At 45.5% G+C, this 20,686-nt stretch overlaps 1 protein-coding gene across 1 annotated transcript in view; it reads left to right on the top strand.

Annotated features, from left to right (window-relative positions):
• Window positions 1-17,806, top strand: part of LOC119386790 (uncharacterized) — a 28,528-nt gene extending 10,722 nt beyond the window's left edge. Inside the window, exons 8-10 of the transcript XR_007415356.1 lie at window positions 2,486-2,629; window positions 8,490-8,644; window positions 17,297-17,806. The gene's annotated coding sequence lies outside the window, so the exon portion shown is untranslated. The remainder of the gene's footprint in view (window positions 1-2,485; window positions 2,630-8,489; window positions 8,645-17,296) is intronic.
• The last annotated feature ends 2,880 nt before the right edge of the window (window positions 17,807-20,686 follow it).

The following is a 20,686-nucleotide window of genomic DNA, read 5'->3' as shown; positions in this document are numbered from 1 at the left end:
GGAAGAATCTTCATTGTGAATTCTCTTGCCAGCGAAAACCGTTCATTGGCAGCATAAGTTCATCAAGGACAACGCGTTAAAAAGCACGAGTGTGGAACAAGCGTCAGAAGCATCGCTGGAAGATCGGGTGCAGGGGGAGACCCGGATGACACCACCAGGACCGAGTTGGAACTCATGCGAATACTGGCGAACAAACAGTGTGTATACTTCAGACTCGGTTGTGTTTGTGTTCTTTGTCGTCGGGCGTCAGTTGGGAAAGCATTAGACCACCAAGACATATCAAGGGCAAGCCCGATGAGCTCCAGCATTTTGATCCCGGTCCATTTCCTACTGGCAAGTTGCAACATCTCGCTGCCCCAACATGCTTCCGCCTCGGGGTTCCCAAGTGCACTTGTATTGCAATGCAAGGCTCATCATTGCAAGCACCTAGCAACTGAACTGCGGAGGAGGCGCAGGCAAGCCCATCACTGTCGCGGTCACTTTATCACCGCTCAAGCTGCGCCCTCGAAGCGTGCGATTCGCGTTGGCCCGCATTGGGTTGATGTAGAAAAATAGTGCGGAATGGAGCAACCTGGAGCGTGCCAGACATTATTGAGGAAAACAATAGTGAGGCGACATCGAGGGCACGGGGGGACGTGGCCGGTGCGGCAGTTCGCCTCTGGTATCGACAATAAACAGACGTCTCTCCTTCGCATCTAGGAAACCAGTCAACTCGCAACAGGGCTGACAGTGGCAGGACAAATTTATTGCGAAAATCTTGTTGAGGTGTACCATCTGTTCTTGTCAATTGACTAGTTTCCATTATACTGAATCCCTGAGTGTGTGGCGATATATGTATATATATTTTCTTTTTCTTTTTTCTTTTTTTTTTTTTTTTTTTTTTTTTTTTTTTTGCTGCCTTAATGTCGGCTTAGAAACTGGTGCAACATGAACGTGAAACCTTCAACTGCCACTTTTTGCATGTATTTGTTTTATAACGTATTCATCACCATTCCCAGCATATTTCCTATCCACTAGGTCTAAAGTCTCTCCCAGCTATCTCCAAATGCCCCTGTCTGTGTCAGCTGATTTCATTGTGTGCCTACAACTTTTCTCATTTTTTTGTCACCACCTAATAATGTTGCCGGCCGCCAGCACCCTCACGACCTTTATCTTCAACTGCAGTTTTATTTGTCGTGCTGCCTTTCTACTTGATTTACTTTGGTCTGTGGAATACAAGATATGTCCAGCTCTGCTTTTTTCACGTAAGCTCAGCTAGAATACAAGGTATGAACGTTCTGGAAAACGTGCTGCCATTTTTTACCTCTTACCACCTCGCCTGTTGTTTTCTATCCAATTAGTAGTGGTAATAAAGTTCAGAGTAGCTAACAGTTCTACTAATGAATGCCTCCACAATTTCGTTCGGTGAGCTTGTTATACTTTCTAGAACACATTCTTTAATTGTGGTGTCAATCAGTGGAAAGGTTGCAGCACAGAACAAGGAAAGTAAACATGATTTTATCCCTTGAATATGCTACATGGTCTATCTAAAACAGAACGTTGCATTGTAATCTAATAATTGCCACTTGTACTGTGCTACCCAACCATCAACCATCGCTGCAACCACTTGACCATTTTCCCGCTGTATGTGCCATTGATTGATAATTCAGTGAAAATACTTTAATCTGATAAACATACCGCCTCATACAAGCTGCACTTGCTTGCCTCGCTACATAAATTTGTGTTTTCCTTGTTTAGTACTTATTCTGGAAGCGTGATCTTTTTTTGTTGTTGTTGTTCTGTAAGTACAGTGTTTGCTTATTGTTTGTGCACAAACAGCCACATTTTCCTCGATGACAGTTACAGCATCATATTTCATCTCTAGCATGTGCCACTTGGCTTCGTGACTCACAGGAACGGTACCGGAGTCGACTGCATGAGTTTGCTGTACTGTAAGCAACTATAAATTGTTGTTCATCATGAAATCAGGTTCTGAACACCTCAGCTGATGCTGAATTTGCTCAATTTCTCAACAAAACTTACTTCACCATTATCATTGGAGCCATTGGCATCTTGAATTCATTTTTGTGCCCTAACTACAGAAATCTTGTGCTGAAAAGAAGTAGACGTTACCTTTGCAACCTTTGTCATCATGTCAGCTACAGTGCATGGCCCCACAAGCCTTGCTTTTTATCTTGAACTTCAGCTCACATGTTCTATGGATCCTCGATACTGGATTCAGGGAGTGGCATGTTTTGCTTCTGTCCTCTGGTGTCAATGGAGATCTCAAAACTAGAAGTGGCTGAGTACCGAAATTTAAAAAGTGAATAGGTGATAAGAGTAACTGGAATTTGCTGAAAAGGGCCTTCATGCTTTCAGTAAACATCGATAGATGATCATTGGGGTGCATATGCCCATATTTGCTTGGGAACATTGAAATTCATGCTAGAATGTGGTGAAATCAGTTAAATTTATGTTGGTACTGTTTCCTTATTGCTCTTTGCAGTGGTATGTGTACGACAGTACAAGAGTGCCAGCGTTGCCGCAGCAATCAACACGACAAGAGTGAGTTAATGTTAATTGGAAAGACAAAGTTGACACAGCACAGATTCAGACATGAACATAGTCACTTCCTGCTCCTTTCCCAGTGGTAAGTTTCGAAAAGAAAGAAAAATTTACATTGCAGTACTCCTTGCGAGTGTTGTTGGCATTAGCCTCTCAGCTCTTGTTGATTTTCTTTTTGCCTGCGCCCTTCCAGAAGGGAAGCATTCAGTTTAGGCACAACTGGTTCACTTTGCTGCAATAATGTCCCAAAACACTTTTCACAACTCGGTTAGTATAGGGTTCCTCTCGGTTCCAGTGGACAGCAGATTTCTGTAGGGTCAATCAACAGGCATTGCTCGGCCTAGTTACCTTTATCAACGTTGCTAGTTTGAAAGCTTTGCAGCCCCTGCAAAAATTTGTAATTCCATTAGCTTAACTGGTTCCTGACTACTTTTGAAATCTGCTGTCAGTGTGCTGGTGCTAACAAAATATCGGTAACATTCTCAGTCAACTTTGAAATTGTCATTGCGACATACCGTGCCGGCCCTGAAAGGCAAGTCATTCCTCCTCGAGCCAGCAAACACTGGGTAAAGGAAGAAAATGCAAACTGCCTCATTTTGTCGCATTTCAGTACACATTGAGATGCTTGCACTGAAGCTTTTGCTCCTTCACCATGCATCAGCAGCTAGCAAGATATTCTGGGCCAACAGCGCACCACACAGGCACCATGCGAAGTTCTCACAAGGACGTTTAACAGCACTGCCATAGTGATTGCATAGACATGTAAATGCATAGGAGACTATGGTTTGGGATCTCAAGACCCTAAGCAAAGACATGCAGGACTCGGGAGTTATCACCAATTCCTGCTGGTATGACACCCAAGCACAAGCCTGGCCGTCAGAATTGCATGACCACTGTCACCAAAGCTCAAGTTACTCTCTTGGAACACCCCTACCTATTTGTTCCCAAGCAACCTACAGGTTCATCAACGAGGCTGCTTTGAGCAGTGCCAGCTTGGTTGTCAAAGAATTCAAGTCCGATAGGATGCAGTGCAATAAATTCTCTCGACAATTAGTAACTTCTTCAGGACCAGGTCACCAAAGCTGTTGACGGTGGTAACAGAGCTGGTAGACACATCCTGTGACGCTTTGTCCAACTAGAATACATTCACATAAATCTTTGTTTCGGTTGCATCTGTTTTCTAGTCAAAAGAAAGTAATGAAATTGCTGTGAGTTAATGATTATCCCACTGCCAGTGCTTTACACCAGCAGTTGGGTAAAACACATGTCACTGCAGTATTACCTTTGCATCCCTCTGGCAAGCCTCTGCAGCACCAGGTGTCGCTACCAGTGTTGCCAATCACATATACTTCTCTGGTCATGCATAATATGCAAACTGTAAGTAGCTAGTCTATGGAATAACTAAATGTCTCTAATGTGGTGTCGCGCATTTCATGCTTGTGCCCAGTTTCAGTTTCTTCAGGTGTGTATCCGGTGGCGACACATCTAACAGCAGGACACATGATGGTCTTAGGAAAGTGTTATGTTTTGTTTTGTTTTTTTATGTTAAGAAAGCAATTTGTGTTGTGTGCATACAAAGTGCAGATAACACTTTGTTTGTTCATTCCTTGTCTGTTTTGCTATGCGGTGTGCTATTTTTTTTTTAACTTGAAGCCATATGAGCGTGTCGATTTCCTTTTGAACTGCCTTTCACTGTTGCCTTGTGTTTAGGGGCTGTGGCAGAAATAAAATTATTATTATTATTATTATTAGTAGAACCCCGCTGATACGTTTTTGAAGGGACCGTAGGAAATAAACGTAAGAGACGGGAAACGTAAGAGCCGAAAAACAGGAAAAACGGCAAAATATTTAGTGGTACAGAATTTTATTTCAATTCTTACGAGCAGCACGAAAATTGGCGCGCTCAGCCGCGATCTAGTCGATGGATAGAAACGCGGAGCTTAGGACGGCCTTATCCACAGAAATGTAATCAACGTATGTGACTTTTTTAACACCAACAGCTGTAGGCATGAAAGAACTAAGCACACGCAATCACGACCGGCGCGGCGAGTCCGACCGCGAACCGCACGCACGACCATGCGAGCTCCAACCAGCTCGAACTCCTCCCGTTCTCCGACAAATAACGATGATGATGAGTCTACGCCAACGCGATGGCAGAAGTGAATGCCAATCTCGAAGGCCTTGCTTTCGCAAGCAAGTACGTCATACACGCCATGTTTGTGCAATGCAAATCTCAGAGGCTATGCTTTTGTCAATAGTAAATGCCAATCTCGAAGGCCTTGCTTTCGCGAGCAGTTACGTCATAGACGCCATCTTTGCAATTTGAATCTCGAAGGCCATGCTTTTGTTTGCGTCAATTGAAAGATTCTGTTGCTTGCGCCTCTCATGCGGCTAATATTACGGTCAAACGAGGCCAAGCTGCGTGAAAATGCACCATGGCCGCTCTCTTTGGTAGTCACTCGGTCGGCTCCGGGCGCACTTCGCGACGTATCATACGGGAACGGTCCGACAGTTACGACGTAACAGCGGGGTTCCCAATACATTGTATCCTATGGGAGCTATGCCGGGACCGGCGGAAAACGACGTAACAGCCGGGAAAACGCGCAGTGAGGAACGTAACAGCGGGGTTCTACTATTATTATTATTATTATTATTATTATTATTATTATTATTATTATTATTATTATTATTATCATTATTAAAAGCTGTGACAACCTAACTGTTGGTTAGTGTTGAGTAGCAACCACAGCAGGTTCAGGCCATTGGGAAGAGTGATGTGTCTCTTAACTGTGTGGGGTTGCATGCGCAACCCAGTGTCTTCAACGCGGCGCCTTGGCTCACGATATGTTTACGCGTGCAGCGGCGAGAGGGGTTACGTTGGAAGGGGGCATTTTGCCACCCCCGCTGCCTTACACGTACTGCGGTCATTCTGCAGCCAAGATGCCCTGTTCCCTCCTTCCCCTTTTGTGGGGAGATTCCTCCTCTCAACCCGAGGAACACGTGTCGCTTTCTCAGGGGCCTCGGGGTCTTCGTTCTTGGGAGGTGTGACTGACCACATCGGACCCAAGCCGCGAGCACCACCTCCGCCATCAACCCCTGCAGCGCTCCGGCCATGGAGTGCGAACTACCACCCTGGACCGGAGTGCAAAAGCCACTCGAGGCGAGATGAACAGTTATAATTCCCTCGACATGTGCTTGCTACTTGTTAACGGTTGTTTCCCCCAGTAGTGCGGAACACTCTGCCGCTGAGGTGTTCCGTTAACTTTATGTGCTACTCTATTCGTTGCAATTGGCATGTATGTATTTGAGGTGAATAAACACCTTCAGTTGAAAGACTTGTCTCTGTCCCCACTGGCCTGAAACCCGCCGCGGTCGCGACTTAACGCGAACCGTGGGATAGGGGTCACAGCTCTGACTGTTAGGGCTGCTGCGTAGTACTAGCGAGAGTGACTGACACTCCGATAGCGCGTGGAGTGATCCATACGAGGGACAGGTTTGCTTGGCGGCTTGTTGTGTTCGTGTTTCAAATAAGAACCCCTGTAACTGAAGGTGTTCATGCTCCTCAGTTCTTATAATGCCACCACCAACAGCAACAATTATACAAAAGCCTCAATGACAGAGCATTCCGCACGACTGGGGAAAAAGCACAAGGCTGGGAAGCACACGTCAGGAGACTGAAAATGGCTCACTAACCTCACCTGACTTCGCACACCAGCCCTGGCCACACCCAAAAGCTGGGCCGTGTGGGGGTGACAGCATGTGATGGCACATGTAGCTCGTTCGAGACGTGTTCAGTCGCAAGCCCTCAAGTTAAAAGGCTAAATAGCCTCGAGGAAGCGACGTGCCTTCCCGAGCAGAGAGGACGAGTCTCATTGGTTTCTCAGAAAAGAATGAGGGAACAGGGTGCACAGTTGCAGCAAGGCACAAAAAGCAGCGGGAGCAACGTACACTGAACGCTTACATGTACGAACATCGGTTTAACGAATGTTTCAGAATAATAAACTTTTAGAAATCTCCGGGGGTTTTCTTATTCATTCTATGCATTAAGCTTTTAGTTAAACAAAGTTAAACGAACGCGCATTTCGGAGCAGAGTTCCTGGAAGAATTCTGTTGACGGTCCTCGCAGACCCACCGCGCAAACACGGCGAGATCGGGTGACACCTTCTCTTGTGTACGGCCACTGCAGCGACAAGACGCCGTGCGCGCCCTTCAGTTTTATGGCATGGGGGGCAGCAGAGCACCCGGTTCGGTTCCATTCCTGCATCTCTGCTGTAACCCCTGAGCCCGGCTGGGCCTGACATTCCGTTAGCCTTTGTGGATCCCGGGCTCATTATCGCGTTCTCCGTGAATGACCGCCCGCGGCATTCCAGGAAGAAGAAGCGGCGACTGCGGAGAATTGCGCGGGAGACACTGGTGTGGAGAGGTCGAAACCCGACATGGACATCGGGTCATGAGACACCGGAAACTGGAGCGACGGGAGGCAGCCAGAGGCTTTTCAACGTGGCGCTCAAAACACTGCGCGTGGACCATTAGAGACAGCGCACTTTGTCCGAGCGTTGGAATTCCTGGTCGCCCATAATTCACGCGTCATCGGACAGCTCGCCCGTTCCACTCTCTCAATGTGGAGCTTCTACATTTTTGCTTGCTCTACGTTGCTGGAGAGGGTGTTTTCCACTGGTGTAGGCTGCGGGGGCAGTCGTCGAGATTGACACGCATTGACCGACAGGAAAATACGTCTCATCAACAGTGGCAATTGGTTAAATGCCAGGGAGGGGCTGTTGTCGGGCCGATACAAGCTGACTGACAAAGAAGAATGTTGTGTAAACAGTGGCAAGTGGTTGCAGGACACGGAGGGGCGGGGTTGCAACCCAAGAAAAGCGGCCGCGAGACAACGAGAGAGGAGAGATCAGGAGGTTCACGAGCAGCGGGAAGAATTGGAGAGCGACCCCAGCAACAAACCCCGAGCCCCGACTCAACAGCCGGCCCCGAGGCCTCCATCAACGGACCTTTCGTGAGACGAGCTTCATCTTCTTTATTTAAACGAACTTTGCGGGAAGGGAGGTGGCGTGTTGAGACATTGCGTAGTTTGACTAATTATTATCTTCGCCCTCTCGTGCTAATCGTGTGGTTGTATTGTCATTGATATCTATCCTGTATTCTGCAGTTTTTGTCGCGAGTGTTATATTCTTTTGTTATGATTTTGTGTAGCGTGTGTCGTGTGAGGAGAGGATGTGCGTATGTCATTCATAATTACTATTAAATACTTTGTTTATAAGCAAAGAAGGCTCGTGTCCTCTTTTCCTACTCGGCCCCAGCACAAATCCCTTTGAGTAGAAGTTGCTGAGATGCGTAGCCAAGAGGGAGCGAGCGAGAGTAGATAGTGGCGACTTTAGCGTTGGTCGAGTAAAGGGATTTAGTGACCTCCCCTCTTTGGCGGTCAATAGCAAGGGGGCAACGTCTCAACAGCATGAAGGTGTCATTCTTGCAAGCAAGCTCAGTACACATCTCTCTCGTCTGCATACTTAAACCTACATGCACATATCGCTTTATCACGTGTTGCTTTTGCACTGCAGTTAGCAGCTGGAGAAACAACCATCACACTAGCTATTTGTTGAGCACTACATGAGGTTTTGGGACCAAATTTCACCGTTGTCATTTATTTATTTATTTATTTATTTAAGTAGCATTCTTTCACAGCAGAGCTGTTATGGTCGAGGTTTGCTGTGTGTCGTAGGTAGAAAATTATCATCATCATGAACCGGCACGCGCAATCAATGCCCAAGCATTCTGTGCAGATGGTTAACGAGAGAAGCTGAAAAGTAGTGAGATTGGCCCAACTTCTGTGGCACATAAGCGCTATGGGAATTTTACAGCTTTGCACTCATTGTAAATTTCATTACATAACTTATTTTCTGTTGTAATGAATCTGTCTTGGTTCCTTGCAGGACTGTCGGTCAGGCCAGACGGTACAGAATGAAGGATTTCCAGGAGTGACTAACATTAAGTGGGTGAAGTTGTCTAAGCATGTCCACCAAGCCATCCCATGCTTCGCAACAGTTACTGTGCCAAGGAGGCCAAGACACTGAACCATACTCGTCAGGTTGGTTTGCATGCGTTCTACCCTGCTTACACATTCCACAGTTGAAACTTTAGCTGCAGGAGCTATTTATCGCAAGGCTCCTTTCATCGGATTTTGAATTCATGGGCTCTAGGACCATGCCTTTCTCGAGGCAAGATCTACGCCGTAAACGCACCTCTTGCAAAAGTGTATGTCCAACACCCCCCTCCCAATACACACAAGGTGATGAGCTTTAAGTCACTTTATGCTCAAGCCGCATGGTCGTCCCACACAAGGCGGATGACCTTCCGCCCAGAATTGCCAGTTCTGCTTCTAATAAGTACCCTAGGGCTTGTTTTTTTACCGAGTCACTTGAATTTTTCAGTCGCTTGTCGTGTTTGTTGGTCTTACTCATTTTTTCTTGCAAATACGATTGTTTTAGTGCTGGTTGCATTCATTAATAGCACGTTTGTCAATGACTTTGTGTAGTTGAGCGTTGAACTCGAATATGTTGAGGGAGTCATCAAGTAACTTTATTCATGCAACAACAAACATGCAATGAATGAAGTGGTGAAAGACAATGTTAAAGAGTAAAAATGTGCTATTGTTCATAGTTTCACATATTTTTGCTGCACAAAGTAATTCAAGTTATTTTCACCTTCCCTTTGTATATGGGTGACTTTTTTATTATAGTTTAAAGTATCTTTAAGAGCGAAGAAGTTTACCCGCCACAGTGGTCTAGGGATTATGGCGCTCAACTGCTGACCCGAAGGTCGCAGGATGAAATCCCGGCCGCCGTGGCCGTATTTTCGTCAAGGCCCGTGTACTTAAATTTAGGCGCACGTTAAAGGGGTACTAACAAAAATTTTGGCCTCGCATTTTTTTGCTGCAATGTGTTGCTGGGGGCCTGTTAGTCATAACACGGCACGTTTGCTGCAGCACGCGACAGATAATTAATCACAGGCTCCTCATTACCGACCAGAGTCAGTTTCGGTTTCAAAAACGACAAGCCTTCGGGTGAAACTATCACCACCTAGCGGGTGCAGCGCTCGATCACGTCAGCACACAGAACTGTGACGCACTTCAGCACGGTTCGCGAGCAGCCGCCGAGAAGTAGGCTGCTGGAGCAAATGCGGCAAAAACAAATGGCGGCTATGACATCATCATAACTTGTTGCAGCGTTGTCACGTGAGGGAAGTAGGAGGGTCACCGAAGGCCACCTTTGAGGGTGTCCGTAGCGCAAGGGTGTTGAACACTCACGCAAACTTCAAAATTCATTTAAAATACCTTCCAAGCTATATTCGCTGTTGATATTTTGCATATGATATGCGTATGTTCACGGGAATTGATCCCTCAGGCTATCTCGGCCGCGAAATTTTGTGTCAGTATCCCTTTAAAAAACCCCAGGTGGTTGAAATTTCCAGAGCCCTCCACTATAGCATCCCTCATAATCATATCATATGGTTTTGGGACGTTAAAGGGACACTAAAGAGCAAAACGGTTTTTCTCGTATTAGTGAACTACTCTTCCACAATACCAAAAACACCACGCTTGCTGCGATAAGACGCTTAGTAAACGAGAAATCGCGCAGAAAGAAAATGTGGGTGGCAATGCCACCTTGAAGTTTCCGCACCATTCGCTGTGACGTCACATATCTTGACGGCGCCTACTAGAGCCTACGTAGTTCCTAACTGGTAAAAATGAAGTACACTGTCCTCTGAGGGGGGCCATGTAGTTAACATACCAAGTTCGAAGAAATTTTGTTGAGCCAATGGCTTCAAAATACGACAAATACACTTTGAAACCCGTGACGTCACGCGTGGATATTTTGGCGCGAAATTTAAAAATGAAACTTTGAACTTCATTTCCTTCTTCATTAATACACATATGATGGTGAAATTAACGACATTATAGTTCTCAAAGTACAACTTATCCATCTAAACCGATTCATTGTTTCTCTTTAGTGTCGCTTTAAACCCCAACAGTTATATTATTATTATTAGAATGAGAAAGTTTATTACACTTCTGCTTCTTTTGGGCTTCTGTGCAAAAGTCACGCTTTTTTTTTGCTTCTTTTGGGATGATTATTTGCTTCTCAGCTCGGCAGCCTCTGGCATCTCTTCTTCCGCCTTTCTCTCATTGGCTGCTCACTTACTTCTCAAAGTGTGCAGCCAATGAGAGACAAGTGGGAGGCTGTCTGCCCTGTTTGGGGTGGCTGTGAGGCTTGAGTGTAATGTGGCCCTTAACTGCCAGCTGTTCGCATCTGTCCTACCTAGTACCTAATCCTGGTAATAACAGTGGTATGGCTTCATACGAGCCCGTGACGAAGGGAAAACAAGAGTGTAAAATTAGAAATACCAGTATTACAAAGCATAGCCTCAGAAGTCCATGCACAGTAAACTTGAGTGTAATTGACAGTTGTGTGCACATACCTCCTGAGTTCGTATCTACACATTGACATTGGCTAGGACAGCAGTGTGCGGTTCATCTTGAGTGCCCATTGCACTGTTATGTCAGTAAACAGTGGTGGCTCGGCACTCCTGCATTCCCCCGGAAGTCAAGTTAAACATTAAGCAGCACTGTAACAAATATGATATTCTGCACGGGCACATGTAGCTGTGGCTTAACATTCGTGTCACAAAATACCGTATTTACTGGAATCTAAGCCGATGTTTTTTTTTTTTTTTTTGAAAAAACAATGTGCGAAAGTGGGGGGGTCGGCTTACATTCGAGTGCCATGATTTGACCGCAGCCACCACCTACCTAAAGGCCCGGCCGCGTTAGCGGCATGGAGGCTCACCATGCACCGATCTCAAGCTACCGTATGCAGACGGTATGTGTGTCTGAGGCTCATTTTCGCAACATCCCACGGTAGCTGCATGGTGATGAGGTCGCTCAGGCTCAGTGGCAGAGTGGTGGTCCCCATGGCTACTCAGGCCAACCGCATCGTCTGCTTCGTACTGTCCATTGTTCCGAAATCTCGCAGTCCCACGTTCATGCAGCAAGGATCGTAGAGCTGGTGAGATTTCACGCCGGCAAAGACGGGCAAAGGTGGATCGGGTTACGTGATTATGGCAGTGGCAAATGCCACGCACTTTGGCACTCTCTCTCCTGCTGTCGCGTGACGCGGAGGTGGCAGAGGCGCGAGCAGCGCGAGTGCGGATTTGGTCAGTTTTCTGGAAGCGATCGTGCAGTGTAGTCGTGCCTTACACACGTGTTCGCCTGCACCAACTGTGCTTCAGATTCAGTGGCCTGCATTCTGCCTGCATTCGAGGTTTTTTTTTTTTTTTTGTCTGGTCTTGCCAATTTTTGGGATCAGCCTGCAATCAAGGGCGGCCTAGATTCGAGTAAATATGGTAGATGCCCCCACAATGCTGAGCTCAAGGGTATAAGTTTGATTTTTGGCCGCCACAAGTGCATTTTGATGGGGACAAAATCCGAAAATTCTCATACACTTCAATTCAGGTGCTCATTAAGTGCTTGTTGCATTAAAAAGCAGTAAGCCCATAGCCTTCCCTATGCGACCTCTCATTGACGCAGTATTGCTTTAGGACGTTAAACTCTATGAATCATTCGGTCAGCATATCTACTGTAATGCTTACAGACCTAAGCCTCCCAGAGTTTCTGCACTTGAGTCTCTTCCGGAGACGAAACATTGCATTGGGTGTCAACATATATATTGAATACACATACCAGTACCAGCTCGTGTGTACGCTGTGATCACAGCACGGGCCATGTTTCCAAGAGATTTGCCTTCATGACATTGTAGTTTTGGCCAAACGGTGATTTAAATACCTGTATTAGAGTCTCAAGCTCTTGGTTATTCAATCAGCATTGTTCATGTCATGCCTTGGCTATGAGAGATGCTACCGTTATGGGTTTCAGACAGTTTTTGTCACATGCAGTTTGTAAAATGTGGTTAAACAGCACTTTTGTCAGAAGGGCACGCCAAGCTTGCAATATTTTGTTTTTTTTTTGTGTGTGTATGTGTTTGTTTGTGTGCGTATGTACACACCACCTGGCATTTCTGACATCAAAAGTGTCCTGGTACTTTGCTCTTGCTTGCGGAATGCCTACTTTCCACTTCTTGCAGCTGTGTAGGTGATCAGAAACAATCTGTAATTAATTATCCAAACAACAGGCATAAGTCGCACGTGTGGATAATGACTTGCTCTAGTATGCTAATCTAGATCATTGCTCCATCTGACTTCCAAGTTATTAAAAACAATTTTGCCCCTCATCTGATATGACCTCAGCACTAAAAACATTCCTAAAACGAAATGCTGACTTGTGGGACAGATACTACCATGCTGGGCATTCATATCTAACAGCAGTTTGCCAGCGTAAACATTCCTTCTTTCACTTTGACCTCCCTTGCATAATAACTGATACCCCCCTGCCCCCCCCCCCCCCCCTAAATTCCGGAAGACCGTTAACCCTCAGCCCACCTGCACTAACCATATTTATAATGATCAGGGTGATACACTTTCAGATTTTGAGTGTGCTGATACCTTCAATGCCACCTTTTCAATAGTTTTCACAATGAAACCTGACGTGCTCCTACCCGTGTTTTCTGTCCTTGCCATGTCAGTAATCCCAGCCATAAGCTTTTCCGCTGACGGCATCGTATCACTAGTTGAAAAACTAAAATTGTCTTCATCCGCAGGTGGTGATGAAATCACCTCTAAACTATTAAAAAAACACTAAGCATATTTCTGATGCATCATCGTTTTTGTTCTCACAGCCCCTGTCTTCAGGTACCAAATGGATGGAAATTGGGCAAGGCTGTTCTAGTCTTCAAAACTAGAACAGCCTTGCCCAATTTCCATCCATAACCTATCTCCATAACTAGTACAGTAGAACCCCGCTGTTACGTTCCTCACTGCTGCGTTTTCCCGGCTGTTACGTCGTTTTCCGCCGGTCCCGGCATAGCTCCCATAGGATACAATGTATTGGGAACCCCGCTGTTACGTCGTAACTGTCGGACCGTTCCCGTATGATACATCGCGAAGTGCGCCCGGAGCCGACCGAGTGACTACCAAAGAGAGCGGCCATGGCGCATTTTCACGCAGCTTGGCCTCGTTTGACCGTAATATTAGCCGCATGAGAGGCGCAAGCAACAGAATCTTCCAATTGATGCAAACAAAAGCATGGCCTTCGAGATTCAAATTGCAAAGATGGCATCTATGACGTAACTGCTCGCGAAAGCAAGGCCTTCGAGATTGGCATTTACTATTGACAAAAGCATCGCCTCTGAGATTTGCATTGCACAAACATGGCGTGTACGACGTAATTGCTTGCGAAAGCAAGGCCTTCGAGATTGGCATTCACTTCTGCCATCGCGTTGGCGTAGACTCATCATCATCGTTATTTGTCGGAGAACGGGAGGAGTTCGAGCTGGTTGGAGCTCGCATGGTCGTGCGTGCGGTTCGCGGTCGGACTCGCCGCGCCGGTCGTGATTGCGTGTGCTTAGTTTTTTCATGCCTACAGCTGTTGGTGTTAAAAAAATCACATACGTTGATTACATTTCTGTGGATAAGGCCGTCCTAAGCTACGCGTTTCTATCCATCGACTAGATCGCGGCTGAGCGCGCCAATTTTCGTGCTGCTCGTAAGAATTGAAATAAAATTCTGTACCACTAAATATTTTGCCGTTTTTCCTGTTTTTCGGCTCTTACGTTTCCCGTCTCTTACGTTTATTTCCTACGGTCCCTTCAAAAACGTATCAGCGGGGTTCTACTGTATACCCTGTAAAACCATGGAGAATATAATTTTCACTCGTGTAATGAACTTCCTCAATTCTAATAGCTCATTTCGTCCGTCACAGCGTGGTTTTTGCAAGGGACTATTTTGTGAAACTCAGCTAGCTATTTTCTTTTATGACCTACACTTAAACTTAGATACTAACGTACAGATTGACGCCATTTTCTTTTACTTTGCTAAGGCGTTCAACAAAGTACCCCATCAACACCTACTACTAAAACTTTGTCACTTGGGCTTGCATCCAGCTGTCATACGACGGATTAAAGACTTCCTTACTGACCGCTCATGATGTGTATGCATCAATAACACTGCCTCTAACCCTGTTCCCGTATTCTCTGGTGTCCCCCAGGGTTCCCTTCTGGGCCCCCAGTTGTTTCTCATATCCATAAATGATCTGCCATTAAAAGTTTCTTGTTCAATTCATATGTTTTCTGACGCTTGTGTTATTTCCCAACCAGCAACAAACACTAACGACCAGGCTACACTGCAAGGCAGTGTAAATAATATTCTAACCTGGTGCGATTGTTGGCTAATGGTTGTAATTCCCACTAAATGTTAAGCAATGTCATTCACTCATTTTCGTAACCCTCTCCTCTTTCCGTACAAGATTGCTAACACTCGCATTGATGATGGTGATACATTTAAATATCTCGGCGTTGCTATCTCTCAAGATCTCAGCTGACTTCCACATGTGTCCAGCATCATCTCATCTAGTAACAAAACCTTAGGCTTCCTCATACGTCATCTGTGAAACTCCCCTCCTCAAGTTAAACTCACTGCCTAAAGGTCCCTAATACACCCAAAACTTAAATACTCGTCTGCAATGTAGAACACTAATCAGGTTTATCTTATAAATGCACTAGAGATGGTTTAGCATCTCGCCATTAGGTTCATTCACTCATTGTATTCATACAGCATAAGCATATTTTCATTAAAGGCAGCAACAGGTCTGTCTCCCCCCCTTTCCTGTCACCGTTGCACTGCTAGCCTGTCCCTATTTCACAATATATATCGTAGTTCTCTTAATCAGGCACCTTACATCTTACCACCAGCCCATATATCTCTTCATACAGGACATTCCCTTGGTGTCGCTCGCCCCTGAACCTGTACTCTCACCTTTTCTTCTTCTTTTTCGCTGCGCGCCATTGTAGACTGGAACGGCCTTCCCCATGTCTCATCGTCGCCATCACCAAACCACATGCCTTCGTTGATGCTGTAAGAGCTCACTACTCATTGTGAACAGCTTTTTGTGCACCTACCCCTTGTGTAATAATACCCCCACAGTGGGGTCCTTAAAGTGATAGAATGAAAATGAAATGAAATTCCTGTGGCATTTCTGGGCAGAGATTTTGTAACTAGACACACTTCTATACAGCAGCATACATTTAAAGGGACACTAAAGGCAAATATTAAGTCGACATATATTGTTGAAATAGCGGTCCAGAAACCTCGTAGTGCTACTTTTGTGCCAAGCAAGTGCTTATTTTGAAATAAAATCACGTTTTAATGGTTCGTATCGCGTTAGCGCACTTCAAATCACCCGCCTGAAAGCGGTCTTTCTCACGTCACTGTTGCCGTGCCCAACGTTGCCCGCCTTTACTGCGTGGCGTGCACCATTCGGGCATCCGGCAGCATCACATGCATGCGGCATTTTGTCGAACTTTCTGTCAGAGCAACTTTCATGAGCTGGAAAAACACACGCGGCAGTACGCGATACCGAAACTACCACTGAGACGCGACCGCATGAGCGAAGCAGGGCGCTGGGCGAAGCGTAGTTCGGAAAAAACGGAACATTTGAACCACGCGCGCCGTCCCCCATGGCAACGCCAAAGAGGTTCTTTTATCCATGAATCAAACGGAAACGAACAAACAGCATTTTATTACGTATTTTGATGCACAGAAGGTTCTTTTTTTATTGCTGCTAGTTTGATTACGAGTGATTAATTGTTGTCGGACTCTCTCACGTCATCGGGATCACTTCGAAAATGTCCCGCTCGTGGCGCTCATCGTGTGACACATTTAGCTTAATTTCTCGGTAAGTAGGGCACTGCTGTTGATCATATTGCCGTTTTAGAAGTTGTAATACACTGAGCTTTCACTCTGACATAAATTGTTATTTGTCTTTAGTGTCCCTTTAAGAAACGAGTGTGAACAAAGTCACGAGGCTGGCTTTGAACTTTAACATAATTTTTTGTATACAGTAGACTCTCATTAAACGGAACCTGAAGGGACCAGGAAAATATGTTCCGTTTAACAAGAGTTTCGTTTACTGAGAGATGAACTGGGTTGAAACATTCAGGTATGAAACCAATAATACTAAAGGCAGTTGTTCCATTTAAGCAGCAATTCCGTTTAACAGATTTCCGTTTACTGAGAGTCCACTGTATATGTCTTGCAGAGCATGAAAAATTTAGTTATGGTTCAGCGCCTGTCTTGTGTTTGACTTTGTTTGTCCATGTTTCTTAAATGTGTGCTGCTGTTCTGTAGTTCATGTGCAGCAAACTAGCCTGCCAGTACCTCCTAGACGCACTTAGAATCTACATAAATGCAAGATCGACCTCTGTGCCTTCTAATAAATTCTCTCACTCGATACTCAAATGCACCACAATGTAGAGGGTGACAAGCAACCTCTCAATGAAAAAGCAGTGTATCATTTGAAATTTCAATTTAGTACTAGTAAAAGGGCAGTAGCTTGGGCTAGTTGATGGTACGTAGTTTGTAACATCGTTCAGCACAGAGCACAAATGGTTGTTTGGAGAGAAGGTACAAAGAAGAAAGAGGGTTTTTTTTCTTCTCCTCTGTACTATTTTTTTTTCCCAAAAGAACAACCATTTGCACGTTGCACTAAACACTGTCCATACATTGTCATGATGCAAAACAAAAATGAAATGACTGCAACAGAGTAAGTGGCACTGCTTTAACTTTGTTGCAGGTGAGAGGCAGCTCCAGACATGCAAGTTTGAAGTACTCGCTGCACATGCGGCCCAGCTGTAGGCCACAAGGGGATGGCTAGTGTTCAAGATTCGAAGAATTCCCAACTCATGGCTCGTTGGTGGTTTCTCTGATGGACATCTGCATGCTGTAGTGGAGGGGCACACATCAGCGCTGGGTCAACTTGGCCGTTTTCCCACCTGGGAGGTCGATGTGGTTGGGTTGCCTGTGATGTGTCTGTCATCAGGAGCACCAGGCTTGTATTGTCCTTCTGCGGGGCCTGGCGGTGTCACAATCAAGAGAGAGAGTGGCCCGTTTTGAGGATTCCACTACTCAGAAATGATTGTACACCAAGAGAAGAAGCGGCATCACCGGCTAGCTTTCCTACATTGCAGTTGTAATTCTATAAATAAACTTCTTGCAGCATATAAATAAATCTCAGTGCCATAAAAAGTTATTGACATCGACTGCAGCCTGAAAATTAAAGTTAAGCAGCCTGACGATGAAGCGCGTATGCTGCTCAAAAGTTAGGCATTCTCATCTGTCTGGCCAGACAAGTTGTTTGAAAAATCACAAGGCGGGCATCCATTTGCAAAAACAAACCTTTCTTGATAGAAGCAACTGTACAGAAACATGGAGTGACAACCCAATCCATGGGATTCTCCACACAGATTGTAATGTACTTGCTGACAACTTTGTGGCAATGTCTGGTACACTACAGGGGTATTACAAGGCAAGCCATTCCATCAAATTTTAATGCTTCCTCAGGTAATGAATCAGTGTAGCCTACTTTCTTTGAAGTTCACAAACGCAATGCAAGAAAATGAAATTCAAAACAGCATTGAGTGGTGTACCATTTTAATGTACAAGCACCATTGTAAATATGACGTTTATGCTTTCTGTGGTCCATCTTAAACAAAATACAAACGAGGCTGTGGGACCATATTCAGATGTGCTGCCAAATGTTCATGTATCAGTTGCTCTCTCTTCACTGATGAAATGGCTATGAGTATGACCGCAACATCCTAGTGTGCACAAGCAATCAATGTTTCTTCACCTATTTCACAAAATGAACAACATTCTTTTGTGGTCATGTTGATCAAATAAGCCAACCTATGCCCAGTCATACTCAACATACTCAACAGAGCACAGCTGAAGGTTGCTGCTGTGCTCAGATGCACCCCATGCCAATTGCTCAAGGTGTTTATCTAAGAATACAACTTACAATTGCCACAGATGTTAGCACTGTAATCCTGTTTATTTAGTAGGCGCTTTGTCATATGCATATCAGCTAGTATTCCAGGGTAGCAACTTCCAGTCTTGCACAGGGAGGTGAAAACACGCAGTCTGCGCTAAGAAACTGGCTTTAATTAACATGCACCAACGCTTACGTGCACAAGAGGCACACTCGCATCAAAATTCAAGAGTACGTGTCGTATCTGCAGAAATCCGTTGCTCGTGTGACCACCACACACACCCCTCTTGCTCATGTAATCAATCTCTTTACTCGAGATTCCTACAGAAGATCTTGAGATCTGACATCTGGTTATGTCTGTATGAATTGTTTGCAAGAAAATTATGGCACGTGCCATGAAATACATTTCCCATTATATGGACTGGTTTCGCTATTCCGTTTCTTTTTCCCACTGCACCAATGGGCAGCGTTTACCGTACCCACTTCTTTGAGAAAATAACATCCAAAACTGCTATTGCAGCTCCATTTTAGGGGTGCAAATCTAAATTGAGAGAAAAGTTGAGCGAGAGCGAGGCATGAAGTGAAAAACTTAGGTAAAACATGCGATACTGCTGAAGGACAACGTTTTGACAACGGCGCAAATCATTGTCAGCATCCCGACGATGTGTGTCTGTGACACGAAACCTTTGTCGAAGCATTGGCTTCAGCACCACGCCTGGTTCCACCACAGTTAATGATATTGTTCCGGTACTGCAGCTATCAATATTAAGGTACAGGCATGGTAGCTGTTTTTCCATAGACCTCTAAATTACGCAGTATGCAGGTAAGTTGCCGCTTGGAAGTAACATTTTAAAAGCCTGGGTATTAATGTGCCGGAACCATGATCTGATTATGAAGTGCGTAAGAAATTGCGCTTTAATTTTCACCACCTGGGAATTCTTTAATGTCTGTGTACAACTAAGGGCAAGCTATCAAAATAAAAATAAAAATCTTTGGACAAAAGCACTTTCACATTATTTCACCATCAAAATGTGGCCACAGCAGCTGGGATGGAATCTGTGATCTTGAGCTGAGCAACACGGCTCGCTAGAAACTGTGTTGCAATTGTGTCAGATGAGTGTTACTACTAGGAAACTCGGCATGTTATCCACATTATCTGACAGTATGCACAATACAATTACTAATACAGATTTATTACCTTCAATGCAAAGTAAAAAAAAATTACACCATCTCCCGCTAAAGGGGACCATGAGGCGATTCGAAGCCGGAGCACTTGCACGATCGCGTTCCGTTGGCATTCGCTGGGCATGCTACCGACCTCGCGTCGTGGAATGCGAAGAGGAACACTACGCGCATCGTATCTTCCCTCTAGCCTGGCCGTTAATTCTCACAGGGCATGCGGGAAACGCGGTCGACAGGCGGCCGAGAGAGAGCCAGCGTAGGAAAGGAGAGAGAGGGGGAGGGGACGTGCATGCGCTGGCCCTCATCGCGGCGTTGCGCAGGAAAGAATTTCGGCATGTAGAGCCCGCATGTCAGAGGAGCCAACCTAGGCAAGCGCTGGACTGAACGCGCGCAGCGCTCTATCACTTGAAGGAGAGGAGACTAGGGGAGGACACTAGCATATGCGCCGTGAGAGCAGAAGCGAGAACACAGGAGAAGCGCAAGCAGGTGCTGGTAGAGAAGTGGAGAGAGCAACGTGCAGCTGTTAGAGAGAGGGAAGGAGGAGAGTCGCGCATGCATAGTGTGAGTGCGGACCACTACGCCGCATGCGGATTACCACGCCACGTTACATTCCCCCAAGCAAGGGATACTTCGCATCTAAAAAAAAGGAATACCTGAAGCCCACAGGTGTGAGTCATCATTTGTTTGATTAGAAGAGGACAGTGCTATAATCATGTCAGTGGTGTCTTAGTGGTTAACGCAAGGCCACGGGTTGCATTCCCAGCCACGACCACCTGCACTTCAATGGAAGTGCAGTGCAAGAACACCCGTGTACTCAGACTTAGGTGCATCCCCAGGTGGTCACAACTAATCCAGACTCCCCTGTTAGTGTGTGCTTCGTAATCATATGTTTTGGCTTGTAAAAACCCCAGTATTTAATTACCCATAACCTTGTTTTTGCGCCTGTGCTTATTTCACAAAAGTTACCATTACTCTTGCAAAGCAGGTTTGTTGGTATGCCATAATCTTTATTAC

Source organism: Rhipicephalus sanguineus, chromosome 3 (genome assembly GCF_013339695.2).
Source record: "Rhipicephalus sanguineus isolate Rsan-2018 chromosome 3, BIME_Rsan_1.4, whole genome shotgun sequence".
NCBI lineage: Eukaryota > Metazoa > Arthropoda > Arachnida > Ixodida > Ixodidae > Rhipicephalus > Rhipicephalus sanguineus.
Note: the sequence above shows the minus strand (reverse complement) of the source record. Positions and strands in the feature narration are given on the sequence as shown.